The sequence below is a fragment of the Pectinophora gossypiella genome, unplaced genomic scaffold, assembly GCF_024362695.1.
Source record: "Pectinophora gossypiella unplaced genomic scaffold, ilPecGoss1.1 Pgos_37, whole genome shotgun sequence".
NCBI lineage: Eukaryota > Metazoa > Arthropoda > Insecta > Lepidoptera > Gelechiidae > Pectinophora > Pectinophora gossypiella.
The window spans coordinates 446,704-459,853 of NW_026063247.1; the positions used below are offsets into that span (position 1 = coordinate 446,704).

At 34.0% G+C, this 13,150-nt stretch overlaps 1 long non-coding RNA gene across 1 annotated transcript; it reads right to left on the bottom strand.

The window, feature by feature from the left end:
- Positions 1–231: 231 nt before the first annotated feature.
- LOC126381146 (uncharacterized) lies at positions 232–1,489 on the bottom strand. Its single transcript, XR_007568691.1, has 4 exons — positions 1,285–1,489; positions 1,012–1,139; positions 720–878; positions 232–427 (listed from the first exon to the last, which is right to left on the bottom strand). It is a non-coding gene; the product is annotated as an uncharacterized LOC126381146 (long non-coding RNA).
- Positions 1,490–13,150: the final 11,661 nt, after the last annotated feature.

Consider the following 13,150-nt stretch of genomic DNA (forward strand, 5'->3'; position numbering starts at 1 on the left):
ATCATTTATACCCAAAAACAAAGATACAGTTTGGCCAGAACAAGCCTGGCTGATCACCCGATTATCTGAAAGTAAGACAATCCGTGCTCCGGATGGCATGTTAAGCTATTGGCCTCAGTTACTACTTATTGATGTAAGTAGTTGTTTCCCAAAACCAGACTAAATATATTGACATGGTTACATATTACCAATTAGTAAGTAGGTATATAAACTTAATTAAAATACACATAGTTAACTTTTTATCAATTTAATGATATAATATAAAATGATTTAAGCTCATAGTTTAACAATTCTATGAACATAAATAGCTACTAACTATATATAATGCAACGTCACACTTAATACAGTTTTAACATTCACTAGATATTAATGCTTTTGAGGTAAGCTCATCCTGCAAACAAGGCATGCACCAGCATCCATCAGACATCTGAAAGCAAATATGAATTTTCTTAAAACATAATTGTAGTTTTGACGTCCATATGGAACCAAGAAATACAAATTAGGCATCCCGTACACTTACAATAAAGAAATGCACAATATTTTATTTAATGTGTAGGGATAACATTAAATTGAAATTAGAACAATGTTTCAATCATAAATATTTCCTTATAACAATTATTTCCTTAAAACTGTTAAACAGCTCTCACACAAAATAACTTTATTACCTGTCTCGGAGACATTTCTTTTCTATACATATAATATCACTCTTCAATTCTTACCATAAGTCTGTGGCCTGTAATTTTGTCTTTCTGAGTGCCTTCCCAAAGATATTTCACAACTTATACAGATACAATTGTGTCTAACTCTCAGACTGGAACATTCTTCAGCAGTTGTTATTGTTGTTGTTGCTTAGTATGAGTTAATTATGACAAAGTCACCTATAAATAAATAACTTTATAATAACAGTGTCATTTGATTGTATGTTCCTTAGATACTTTATGCAATACAGTATATTGTGTATTGTATTGTACCTTATTGATAAGAAATTAATCAGAAAAAAAATACAGGTACCGTATCATGTCCACGCCATTTTTTTCTATTAAAGACACCAGTTCAGAGCTAAGCTCCACATTCATGCATTGTATTCATTTGTAGGTTTGGTTTCAACAGAATGTGGCAATGGAGTCAAACAACCATGTCTGAAATGAAATAAAAAAGGACTGTATTAATAAGCAAAACACAATTTCTTGCGATGCAGTTCACTCTTCTTCATTGAAAGTGCTACGCTCGCGCAACGTGAAGTAACGTTTATTTAAAGCATTATATTTTTAAGAAGATACTTACATTGCAATTTATCAACGAACATTAACATCATCCACAAACTTTTTTCAGCTCTATCCAAAACACATTTGACATTTCTGGAAGTTTCTACGGTAGAATTGCGACGCAAAAACGGGAAAGCAGGGCTTGAGTCGATAAACTTGTAAGTTCCAGTTCTTGCAGACAGACAATTTGTAACAAAGAAACACAAGAAAGTAGTAGGTACCTACCATTTTTTTTTTTGGTTATTTTGTCCGTAGGACAGGCAAAGGGATCATAGCCCATACAGCCAAGTCATGTGTTATATTTATTTATATATTTTTAGTTATAAAATTCATAGAAGGCCTAAATCAAGTCTGGCGTATTTTTACAAAATTAAGGCCGAAGCCAATTCTTAGTTTGATTTCAGAATTAAGGCCGAAGCTAGGTACCTACCAAAGATTCAGTCAGTAACACTCAAGGCCAATTTTTTTTTTGTTTTCACCGAAGGGTTAGGCAAAGGAAACTATGCCCACACAACCATGTCTCATGTACCTTTTTTTCGTGATGGTTGATGATTAATGAAATGATGAAAGGTGATGACTACAAATGATGAGATGACATCTAAGCCTTCATCCTCGGAGCAGGCAGACTCTTACTCCGAACCTCAAACGAATTAACTCAAAAATCCGTATAAACTTTTTATGAGTGGTTTTTTGGCACGAAGCGAAAACAGAAAAAAATAACATAAATAGAGTAATATTTTTTTCTAATACAATTACACTATCGCCAATGTTTTACTTCTAACTTAATACGATCATTAACCACAAAACACCACTTCATATTAATTATTTAGATTATTCAGTGAAGAAAGCAACCATATCGCTCACGTTTCCGCCAAAAAGTCCGAAACAAAAAAATAATTATGACTATGTCACTGTGTAATGTTTAGGGTTAAATATAATAATAAGCAATATATTGCTTATTTATTCATTCCATCGACATCTATAATTCCAAGCAAAGTAAATAAGTACCTCAATATTTTTTCGATGTTGGCTGTTTGAATCTGCTTTGCCAGTGAATTTCTTTTTTTAGCCTCATGGACTGCCTTTATTTAAAAAAAGTAAACTCTTGGAATTTTTTTTGGACCGTTGGAAAGACTCATCCTTGTCAGACAATTAAGTGAAATATTAACAAATACCCCCTAAAATGTCAAGTATTTTCAATCCATTTATCTTTAACATTAAGATGACATTTAAAAAAATATATATGAGTGCATATTTCTCTGTTTGTAACCAGGCCAAAAATTAAAAGAAAATTGTTGGCGTCAGTTGGCGCGAAAAAGGTGACAATCGTTATTTTTTTCACTTGTATTCCAAGATTTCCAAAGGTAAGTTGATTTTGTGTTATTAATAATTTAACAATTATTGATCAACATTTAGATAAAATATGTATTATATAAGAAACTACTCTTTAAGATTTTAAGAAAGTTAGCCTTAAAATATATATATGAAAGTAATCTATATCTTTCTCTACTGATTTTCTCTTTTTCAAATAACTAATGTACTTAAGTGAGAACAGTAAAACGGTAAGTACCTACCTACTTAAAAGCTCTAATTCTTATTTTATTGTCTATTAGATAAACACAAATAGTACAGAAGTGGTTTGTTTACAGATGAAGCGTTCAAGCGTTGAGATTCCACCGTGCTCTACAGTGCTTCGCCGTCGCGTCGACGACGAGCGGCAGGACGTCTGCGAGACTGCTACAACCTGCATCGGTGCCGGTAAGTATTTAGTTTCTAGCCAGCTTAATTATGCACTTTCGCATTTTTTTATGTTAAATTCACTTCACGAAATGATCGACTGATCATTATAATAGGTACCTATCTAAATTAGCGTATAATTCATGTTATAGCCGCTTGACGTCTGCCGTGAAAATATCTTAATATTAATAATGCACTAGGTAGGTATCAACGTTAATCAATCGCATACTTATGCTGTGCAATTTGAGTGGGCTATTGTTAATTACTATTAATATTTTTTTAGAACATTTATGTAAGTAAGTAGGTAGGTTACTATAGTAGTAGGTACCTATATGAAGTAAGTTAACCTTTGATAAATTTAGTGGCATTCGTTTAAGTCGCGCTTTCTCCATTTGTACCTATATTATTATAGGTAATATGCCTAAGATTTTTGAAGGTAAAAAGTATTTACATAATAGTATACATAATGTATTTGTTATGTAAAATTTACATTCGCAATTACCTATAAATTGTTTTAAAATGTATGACATAGGTAGGGCAGGGTTGGATAAATGTTATAAAGACTATTTATTTAATACTAGCTTTTGCCCGCGACTTCGTCCGCGTGGCGTGTTATATAAGAGAGAGATCTTCGTGTGTGTGGGAGTGCATATCAAATTTCAAGCATCTAACTTATGCAGTTTAGATTTTTTCATACATTTTTTTTCCCAATAACTCCCATTTTTCAAAATACAGCCAAAAATAAACTTTATATTTACTAAGGTATGCATGCATGCTAGATTGAATCAATTGATTGAATTGATTTTTTTTTAATTGATTGTTCATTGAGTTTTAATTTTAATACACACTTCCTCTCTTCCCTTCAACGTTGCTGTGCCCTACAGGGTCCATGTTTTAGTTCCTATGCCTATGTAACACCCCATTGTACTACATGGAATGCAATAAATAATTTAATTGAATTGAATTGAAAACATCTATCTTACGCGGTTTCGATTTTTTCATACAAATGTTTTTTTCCCGCTAACTCCCGTTTCCGTGGGAATTTTGCAATATCCTGTTGCAACTAAGGTTTAAGTTAACTAAAGTACCTGCATGCCAAATTTCAAGCGTCTAACTTAAGCGGTTTAGATTTTTCATACAAAAGGATTTTCCCGCTAATTTCCGTTCCCGTGGGAATTCCGGGAATTCCTTTCTTAGTGCACCTCTACGGTACCTAAGCTATGTCCCTTCCAAATTTCAAATGCCTACATTTAGCCGTTCAGGCTATGCGTTGATATGTCAGTCACTGAGTCAGTCAGTTTCTCCTTTTATTTAGATTTGATTTTTTCATACAAATGTTTTTTCCCGTTAACTACCGTTCCCGTGGGAATTTTGTAATATCCTGTTGCAACTAATCTTTAAGTTTACTAAAGTACCTGCATGCCAAATTTCAAACGTCTAACTTGAGTGGTTTAGATTTTTCATACAAAAGGATTTTCCCGCTAATTCCCGTTCCCGTGGGAATCGGGAATTCCTTTCTTAGTACACCTCTACGGTGTCTAAGGTACCTGCGTGCCAAATTTTAAACATCTTACTTGAATGGTTTAGATTTTTCATACAAAAGGATTTTCCCGTTAATTCCCGTTCCCGTGGGAATTTCGGGAATTCCTTTCTTAGTGCACCTCCACGGTACCTAAGGTACCTGCATGACAAATTTCAAACGTCTAACTTGAATGGTTTAGATTTTTCATACAAAAGGATTTTCCCGCTAATTCCCGTTCTCGTGAGAATTTCGGGAATTCCTTTCTTAGTGCACCTCCACGGTACCTAAGGTATCTGCATGCTAAATTTCAAATGTCTAACTTGAGTGGTTTAGATTTTTCATACAAAAGGTATTTCCCGCTAATTCCCGTTCCCGTGAGAATTTTGGGAATTCCTTTCTTAGTGCACCTCTACGGTACCTATGGTACCTGCATGCCAAATTTCAAACGTCTAACTTGAGTGGTTTAGATTTTTCATACAAAAGGATTTTCCCGCTAATTCCCGTTCCCGTGGGAATTTCGGGAATTCCTTTCTTAGTACACCTCTACGGTATCTAAGGTACCTGCATGACAAATTTCAAACATCTAACTTGAATGGTTTAGATTTTTCATACAAAAATATTTTTCCGCTAATTCCCGTTCCCGTGGGAATTTCGGGAATTCCTTTCTTAGTGCACCTCTACGTTATCTAAGGTACCTGCATGCCAAATTTCAAAAGTCTTACTTGAGTGGTTTAGATTTTTCATACAAAAGGATTTTCCCGCTAATTCCCATTCCCGTAGGAATTTCGGGAATTCCTTTCTTAGTGCACCTCTACGGTATCTAAGGTACCTGCATGCCAAATTTCAAACGTCTAACTTGAGTGGTTTAGATTTTTCATACAAAAGGATTTCCCTTCACTACTCTGCTCCTATTGATTGTAGCGTGATGAAAAGTATACTATGACCTGTCCAGGAGTGTGAAGAATAATTGTACCAAGTTTCATTAAAATCCGTCCAGTAGTTTTTGTTTCTATAAGGAACATACAGACAGACAGACAGACAGACAGACAGACAGACAGACAAAAATTTTACTGATTGCATTTTTGGCATCAGTATCGATCACTTATCACCCCCTGATAGTTATTTTGAAAAAATATTTAATGTACAGAATTGACCTCTCTACAGATTTATTATAAGTATAGATAAGGAGGGACTTTCCAATCGGGTATAAATGATGACCCTTTTTATTACCCCAAGGCACACTTACATCTTCCACCCATTATTATCCTTTTCAAAATAAAGAGCAATATCATTCAACAATTAGTCTTATATATGCTTCTGCCATTACATTACATTTTTGAATAAAGTGAACAACGTCATCTATCGTGTGTTTGGGGAACATCGATTGGAAAGTCGTCGCTCTATGTGACATTTGTGGGTGTGATAATATTATATTATGTGATAGTAAAGGTACACGCATACCTATAATTTCTAGCCACAGCGGAGAGTATCGCTTCGCAGTATTTAATGCTAACGTAAAAGCCCTATTACATATTATATCAATCCTTTGGAAATCGTGCATGACTTACGATTCAAAGAAAAACGATTTTATTATTACTGTCCTGTTATCGTTATGCGTTTAATAATCACGTTTTTCGTCAATCAAATAATAGTCACAGCAGTCACAACACAGATAATCCAAGTGTGATTGTGGTTTGATAGCACCCATGTTGTAGCATAACAGTGACATGACTCATTAGATGACCGTGAAATTATAAGTAGTATTATTCCTTGTTCTATGCTATAACAGTCACTCTCTTAATATTATGCGTGAAAAGTTAAACTCCAAAATCGTGAAAATGTTAACTAAATATGTCTGGTCCTATGAGTAGAAGAAGTAGAGAATTTTATCCAAAATGACAAGTTACTACAGACTGTTAAATACAACCATGGACAAATTTATATCATTTCATGATACAAATACACTGAGATGTAAGTAGCAATCAACTCTGATTTCCAAAATGCATGAAACAAACATAATTAAGGTGGAACATAATAAGACACGAGGCGCCTTATTATGATAATATTATTAGATATTAACTATCTAAGTATTATAAAAATAAGTAATTAGGTATCAAAATTATAATAAAATTATTAAATTATATAAAACAGCTATTTATATTAATACATGTGTAAAACTAAATAACAAAATTATATCAAACAGTCATTAAGTATATAGAGATAGAGATATTGATGCATTTAAGTATTTAGTTTATTTGCAAAGTCTTGAATGCTATAATAACATTTGCCTACAAGGAACTTTTTTTATATTACTGTCAGTGTAGGTTTGACTATATTTTTTAATATATGGTTATATATCTTGATGACCATGTAGTAGGGGTTGGAAATGTAATTCCGTTTTTAACCGACTTCAAGAAAGAAGGTTATTAATTTGATCCAATTTGTTAATGATCGGTAGCAAGTGGACGGACATAAAAAAGACATAAAGAAGTAAACGAATGACACTTATCTTTAATAATACACAGAAGGTAAAGGAAAATTAATAAAAAACAGTACTTGGATTTCGCCATTAGAATTTTCTTTATTAATCTAACTCTTGCCCGGTTTTTTTTAAATCTTTGACAAATATACTTCATCTATATTAGTCTGAAATAATCCCACACTATAAGATGTTACAAGATCAAGATAACAAAAAAAGTTTTTGTTGCCTTTTTTATGCAATTATTAATGAAGTCGATTATAAAAAACATTTTACTGTTATATTATATTGAATCTTCGAAGTATTCCGTCAATAGAGTGCAGCATACACACATAATATCTCGCTTATTTTCCTTCGGGATAGGCAGAGAACATACTATAATCCTTTATTTAAGGAAATGAAGTCAAGTGTAGTGTAATAAATCGAAATGTCTTTAAATATTTTATAAGGAAGGTTTACGTTGCGTTACATCAATTGAGTTCAACGTTTGCATACCTGTACGGTAACATCTCGGTGCGCGAGTCAATTCGAATATGAATGAAACTTTACTAAATCAGTTTATTACCTGAATTAAATATTTATCTTAAAATCATGACATTTATTTCATAATCTTTTATTAAAACTGTTAAAAGGTTACTAATAAGAATGTTGAGGAGTATGAGTGGGATGGGATGACTTTGAATGATAGAATAAGAAATAGTGTGATAAGGTAATGTCATGGTGTGAAAGAAAATGTAGTGATTATAATTGACGAAAAGAAGCAGTGGATGGATCGTAGTAAGTGGAATTCCGTGGTTTCTACCTACCCCAACGGGTAATAGGCGTAATCTTAATAAATACTTAGGTATGTATTTTTTCGAGAATTTTGCTTAGATGATATTTGATAGTCTTAAGCTCATAGTTTCGGTATTCCATAAGTTTTTATTTTACATACCATATAGTTATGTAATTTTCTATATTGTAATGTGGGCTCTAAGTGGACGCACACAAAACCTTTTTTTTTTTTATTCTTATTTTTAACGAGGCTTTGAACACCCTGTGTGATCATGCCAGCCTCATAGGTGCTTTCGTGTACCTATCCCTTAGACAAGGGATTGGTCAACCAGATAGTATAAACTAAAAGCCTTATTTGATAGTGGCTCTGCCAACCAGCAATTGACTTCTCCGTTGCCAAGAGAAATCTTTTTATACCTTTTTATATTTTTCACTTTAGCCACAACTACAATGGCAAAGTTGACGACTTTATTCATCGACCTGTTCAACCACACAGTGTGCTCTATATGACTGTCACGAGTGGAATAATGTTCGGCGGCGGCTTTGGGCGGCACGAGCTGACGCCATTGTGTGAAAGTGCTTAAACGAATTACAACAATTAAAAAATACATAGATTTATTAATAATAAAATGTATTTATTGTTCCAAACAACTCTAAAACTAATAGGTACAGTTATATGATAATGCTAGAAGATTAACAATTTTAAAGTACTGTACTTACAATAGGTACAACCTGTGCTATAAGTACCAGCTATCTTCCATTTGTACAGTATTATATATTCTTGAGTTGTGCGGAGTTGTAATACAGTTATTATCTATATATTTTTATATAATTTAACAATGAGGTGAAAAAAGAAAATAAAAATTATGGAAATTATTATAATAAATTTAAATTGTTCAAGCTACTTATGTGTAAGTATGTGTGTATGGGTGTGTGTGTATGTGTGAAGTACGGATTTAAACAAATCTTATTATCTAACAGGGTGTAATAAATTTTCCGTTTCGTCATAGTTAAAATGTAATAGCCTACCTATGGCTATTTTTTTGCACTCATGAACCGTTTTAGAATCAAAATTATTGATCCGACTGAAATTTTATAAGCGTGGTTATTTATTTTTAATGTTGCTTAATTTTCATAAGCATAATAATTATTACATTCCCTGTAATTATATCTATGATTCTGTTAGAGAATGATACTTAATTGACATTTTAATTTAAGTATGTAGGGTATTAATTAGTTATTAATTTATCTCCAAGTCATAGAATAAGGAATAATACGTATAGAACGGCAACTCTCCGCTCCCCACCAGCGTCAGAGCTAGGTTTACCTCAACCCTTCGAATATAATTTAGACTTGACTCGTGGATGCGCGAATTTTGAAATTGGACGCTCATGTTCTTTCGTCTGATTCGAATATTTAATCTCATAGTAATTGCCCGTGCTGGCTCGTATGCGCGGCGCCTATAAATATTTATTTTCATGGTGATTGTTCATCAAAAGATGCTAATAATTTGCAATAAAATTGAATCTAGGCCAAGTGCTTAATGATAAAATAATGTGAATGCAATTAATTAGTACAGTCATTTTTAATTTACGTATAAAACCTATTTATTTATATAGTGAACCTTCATTATTCAAAATTACTTTTTTGAGATTTGATTGATAAATAAATAAATATTAACTGATTATTATAAAAGCATCTTTCGTTAGTACTATTACCTACTTAAGTAATTAAATTAGGTATTGTAATTGGCAGCCCGCAGCAGCCGTTATTATTTTTCTAATAGTCAGTAGGGGTGTCGGGAATAGGGTGTATTACCTTACCTATCAAATATATTAATTTCCAACATTTACTGATTTCTTAGGTCTAACACACCAAGGCTCCGATATTTATAAAGGTAACAATTCGCAATGTACAGTTATCTCAGCATGCGCTTCAATTTATTCAGTGTTCCATAATCGCGCATCTTTCACTACTGCCGAAATTGATGAAATTTTAAGAATGGGGGATACACTTTACATGCAGTTAAAATATCTACTTCAGAGGGGTGTCAGTTATTTTATGCCAGATGAATTACCCAATGAGCTTCGCGTCGGGGATAACTTCGTACATATAGTTAGTATGGAGGACAACTGGATCATTTCTAATACGTATCCTACAACTCCCGCGAATAAAGACGTAGGTTTATTAACGTTAAAGAATATACTGGACAACAGAGTATTTTTTAATACAAATGACTATACTGTTGATTCAGAATTTGCTTATAATGCAAACAATTCAAATCACAACGACAGTACGGATAGCATATTGTTTACGGGTCAGGGTTATACTTTTAGTTTTTGGCGGTTTAATGGTGAATATTATTTCTTTAACAGCCATGCAGTTAACAGCAAAAACATTAATATAGGAAAGGGCAAGCCAGAGGATGGTCCTTACGTAGCACGTTTATTTAAATGTAATACAACCGAAGCGCTAGCTAAACTTTTACTCGCGAATGAAATTTACGACGGATCCGAATACTCATTAACCCGATTAAGAGTATTAAATGACGACCTTATATGGCAAAACGAAACGCAGGTTAGTTCCGAAGCGTCACAGTCCATTTTAGTAGATTTAATATCATCACCATTACTGAATGAGAATCAAACTTTAGATTCGATTTTGATGAACTATCAGTCAACCCTGGCCCCGCTTAAAACCTCTGTGCAAAATTTTGATATTAGTAAATTGGAAGTTGATTCAAATCCGGTAGATGTATATGACACTACAAGTGATATAAAACTGACAATTTTAAAACCAGTTGTCCTATTAGAAAGAATTAGTAATCAAGACGAAAACCAAGGCGTTAAAAATAAAGGTGGCCGACCCAAAAAACAGAAACGCGGACGAAAACCAAGTAAAGAAAACGCGCATCGCGAAGCTGTAAGCAAATATACGAAAAAAAACCCGGCTGTTAATCGCGAGGCAGTTCAACGGTATAACGAACGTAACCCAGATGTTCATCGTGCGGCCGTTCAACGTTATAACGAGAACAACCCAGACGTTCATCGCGCGGCCGTTCAACGTTATAACGAGAACAACCCACACGTTCATCGCGCGGCCGTTCAACGTTATAATGAGAACAACCCAGACGTTCAACGCGAAGCCGTTCACCGTTATAACGAACGCAACCCAGACGTTCATCGCGAGGCCGTTCAACGTTATAACGAGCTCCACCCCGAAATTATCAAAAAAGCAGCACGAAAATACACAGAGAATAGTCGTAACATAGAAACGCCGCTGAGATATTCAAAAAATTTAATAGGTGAAAAACAGGGACACGATCTTAATATTATTAGATTATATAATTTAAAAAATACGTCGCTTCTGTCTGATAAGACATATAGATGTCCAAATTGTAATGCTCCATTGTTCGAAGAAGAGAAATCTCGTCGACAATGGTGTTGTCATTCAGGAGATTATAATGTTCAAAATTTTCTCCCATTAAATGAAGAATTTTATTCAAATTCAGCTTTTTTAAATAGACCACGCGCTTACAATAATATTTTTGCATTTTCGGCATTAGGTGTTTCCCACGGTTACCATCATCCAGAAGGTATATCTTTTCTAAAAATTCAAGGACGTATTTACCACCGTATCTTTGATTTGTCTTATAATGAAAGTCCTAATAATATTAATTTTTACATAAATGACAGTAGCGAGAGAGAGAGTTTAGCTAGCGAATTAAGTTTAGATAAAACGGTAGTTCGAATGATTACAGGGTTCATGCACACAGTTAATCCATATATAAACTGTTTTAGAAGGTTAAGTTTAGAGGTATCATCAGAAGCTTTCTTGAAGTTCGAAAAAACTACTCGTGCGACTCACGGTAACATCCTCGGAGATCAACCTATTGGTCAAGAAATTGCCGCAATTATTAGTACAGACCGCGAAGAATTTTCTCCACGCTGTATTGTAGTCAAAAAGATAGCAGACGGTAGGCCTCGAACAATAGATATAATGGATTCCTTATACGAGACTTTCCAGTATCCTCTCTTATATCCTCACGGAAATACTGGTTGGCATCCAGATATGAGAGATAATAAGGGCAATAAGCTTAATCAGGTTAAATATGTCCGTTGTTTACTTTTATCCGAATCGCGATTTAGCATATTTGGTCGTTTATCTGAAGAGTGGTTAGTCGATATGTTTTGTAGAATTTTAGAAGAACGCTTGCGGTTTTTGAAAAATAGCCAAACAAAACAACAAAACAGGCTAAGAGTAGCTCCACTCCAAGAATTAATTAATGACGAGTTTATTTTAGGAGAAGGTGGAGTAGAACCTGGTAAAATTTATTTACCTAGCTCATTCACAGGGGGTCCACGATACATGAAAAAGAAATACCTGGATGCTATAGCAATGGTAAACAGGTTAGGTCCACCATCATATTTTTTAACTTTAACATGTAACCCCAACTGGCCTGAAATAAAAAATTCAACATTATCAGGTCGATCAAAAGACCCCCTTACTTGTGCTCGAGTTTTCAACTTAAAACTCGGAGAGTTATTAAAAGATTTAAAATCGGGTAAATGGTTCGGAAAAATTGTTTATATAATGCATGTTATAGAGTTCCAAAAAAGAGGACTACCACATGCGCATATTGCTTTTAGAGTAGAAGGTGGTGGACCTGTAGAAAGTCTGGATATTGATAAGTTTGTTCGAGCTACCATACCCGATCCAGCACAAACTTTATTATACAAAGTTGTCATGGATCACATGATACACGGTCCATGCGGCCCTCCTTACCGAACTAATTTGCCGTGTTGGAATAGTGAGAAAAAAAACTGTTTAAAATATTTTCCAAAAAAAGAAACACCAGTCACCTTCAGTGACGATAGAGGTTTTATACATTTACGTCGCAATAGTAAAAATCAGGCGATTATTAAATATCGCGGCAGAGACGTAATAGTTAATGATTTGTGGGTCGTTCCTTATAATCCTGCTCTTCTCCTAAAATATGATGCTCACATAAATTTAGAAGTGTCCACACAGCGTGCTATAATTAAGTATTTATTTAAATATATGACAAAAGGACCTGATGAAGCCCGTATTGCCGTTGTTGATGAAGAACATCGTGAGGATGAAATCGAACAATATGTCACTAAGCGATATATTAGTTCTAGCGAAGCAGCGTGGCGTGTTCTCGAATTTGATATTGTAGCTAGGAACCCTACGGTAAAAATGTTAACAGTACATTTGCCCGATCAAAATTCGGTATTTTTTAAGCCTGGCCACGCGAACGAGGCAGTTAATAATGCAGGTTCAGATCTTTTAGACTATTTCAGTAGGCCTTTAACTGAGGAGTTTGATCGGGTATCCTACTTAGACTTTTTT